The sequence below is a fragment of the Petromyzon marinus genome, unplaced genomic scaffold (assembly GCF_048934315.1).
Source record: "Petromyzon marinus isolate PM22_M1 ecotype Great Lakes invasive population unplaced genomic scaffold, UKy_Petmar_22M1.pri1.0 PM_G_Scaffold_134, whole genome shotgun sequence".
Taxonomy (NCBI): domain Eukaryota; kingdom Metazoa; phylum Chordata; class Hyperoartia; order Petromyzontiformes; family Petromyzontidae; genus Petromyzon; species Petromyzon marinus.
Window position 1 is genome coordinate 5,001 of NW_027422689.1, and position 2,500 is coordinate 7,500.

Sequence of the window (2,500 nt, forward strand, 5' to 3'; positions counted from 1 at the left end):
CCCCGTGAAACGCTAGAAGTGGGCGGGGATGTCTCTCTTGTGGCTCACGGGGCTGTTAGGGTGGCACAGAAATCCCTCGGAATGGGAAAACGGGTCATTTTCGTGTCGCCACATTGCATACGAACCGCATGAAACTTCCAGAGGCATTTGCAGCAGGAATGCATGTGCACTCAAAAAAGTGAATATTTCTCACGGATAGACCCCGTGATACGCTAGAAATTGGCGGGGATGTCTCTCTTGTGGCTCACGGGGCTGTTAGGGTGGCACAGAAATCCCTCGGAATGGGAAAACGGGTCATTTTCGTGTCGCCACATTGCATGCGAACCGCATGCAACTTCCAGAGGCATTTGCAGCAGAAATGCATGTGCAGTCAAAAAAAAATTGATATTTTTCACGGATAGACCCCGTGAAACGCTAGAAATTGGCGGGGATGTGTCTCTTGTGGCTCACGGGGCTGTTCGGGTCGCACAGAAATCCCTGGGAATGGGAAAACGGGTCATTTTCGTGTTGCCACATTGCGTACGAACCGCATGAAACTTCCAGAGGCATTTGCAGCAGGAATGCATGTGCACTCAAAAACTTCTATATGTTTCACGGATAGACCCCGTGAAACGCTAGAAATTGGCGGGGATGTGTCTCTTGTGGCTCACGGGGCTGTTAGGGTGGCACAGAACTCCCTCGGAATGGGAAAAGGGGTCATTTTCGTGTTGCCACATTGCATAGGAACGCCATGAAACTTCCAGAGGCATTTGCAGCAGAAAGGCACGTGCACTCAAAAATTTTAATATTTTTCACGCATAGACCCCGTCAAACGCTAGAAGTTGGCGGGGATGTCTCTCTTGTGGCTCACGGGGCTGTTAGGGTCGCACAGAAATGCCTCGGAATGGGAAAACGGGTCATTTTTGTGTGGCCACATTGCATAGGAACGGCATGAAACTTCCAGAGGCATTTGCAGCAGGAATGCATGTGCACTCAAAAACGTCTATATTTTTCACGGATAGACCCCGTGAAACGCTATAAATTGGCGGGGATGTCTCTCTTGTGGCTCACGGGCGCTGTTAGTTAGGGTCGCACAGAAATCCCTCGGAATGGGAAAAGGGGTCATTTTCGTGTTGCCACATTGCGTACGAACGGCATGAAACTTCCAGAGGCATCTGCAGCAGAAATGCATGTGCACTCAAAAACGTCTATATTTTTCACGGATAGACCCCGTGAAACGCTAGAAATTGGCGGGGATGTGTCTCTTGTGGCTCACGGGGCTGTTAGGGTCGCACAGAAATCCCTCGGAATGGGAAAACGGGTCATTTTCGTGTTGCCACAATTGGCATACGAACGGCATGAAACTTCCAGAGGCATTTGCAGCAGAAATGCATGTGCACTCAAAAACGTGAATATTTTTTCACGGATAGACCCCGTCAAACGCTCGAATTTGGCGGGGATGTTTCTCTTGTGGGTCACGGGGCTGTTCGGCTCGCACAGAACTCCCTTGGTCCACCTGATTCGTGCATACAGGCAGCAACTAAAACTCTGTAAACCTGCTGTGAGGACATCTAAACAGTGGACCAGTGAGGCTGTGGAAGATTTGCGGGCGTGCTTAGACTGTACTGACTGGGATATGTTCACGACTGCTACCAATAGTCTGGATGAACTCACAGAGGCTGTGTACATCAGCTTCTGTGAGGACTGCTGTATCCCAACACGTACCAGGGTGAACTTTAACAACAACAAGCCCTGGTTCTCAGCAAAGCTCAAAAGGTTGAGGTTGGAGAAGGAGGAAGCGTTTAGGAGTGGGGATAGAGACAGATTCAAGGAGTCGAAGAACAGGTTTAGCAAAGCGGTGAGAGAGGCTAAACGACTGTACTCAGAGACACTAAAACACCAGTTCTCTACTAACGACGCTGCTTCTGTCTGCCAAAGGGCTCAGGCACATCACCAACTACAAACCCAGAGCGCCCCACACCACTAACGACTCCCGCCTAGCCAACGACCTGAACGAGTTCTACCGTAGATTTGAAAGACAATTGGACTGTCCTGAACCACCCCTTCCCACCCAAGAGGCCCCATCCCCCACCCATACTACAGAAACGACTCTCTCCTTTCAGGAGGGAGAAGTTAATGGGCTTTTCAAGAGGCAGAATCCACGCAAAGCAGCCGGGCCGGACTCTGTCTCTCCAGCCACCCTCAGGCACTGCGCTGGCCAGCTGTCTCCGGTGTTCACCAACATCTTTAACACCTCCCTGGAGACATGCCATGTACCAGCCTGTCTCAAGTCCTCCACCATCATCGCTGTGCCCAAAAAGCTAAGGCCAACAGGACTAAATGATTACAGACCGGTCGCCCTTACATCTGTGGTAATGAAGTCTTTTGAGCGCCTGCTCCTGGCACACCTCAAAGCCATCACAGACCCTCTCCTGGACCCCCTTCAGTTTGCCTACAGAGCCAACAGGTCTGTGGACGACGCAGTTAACATGGCCCTCCACTTCACCCTACAGCATGTGGA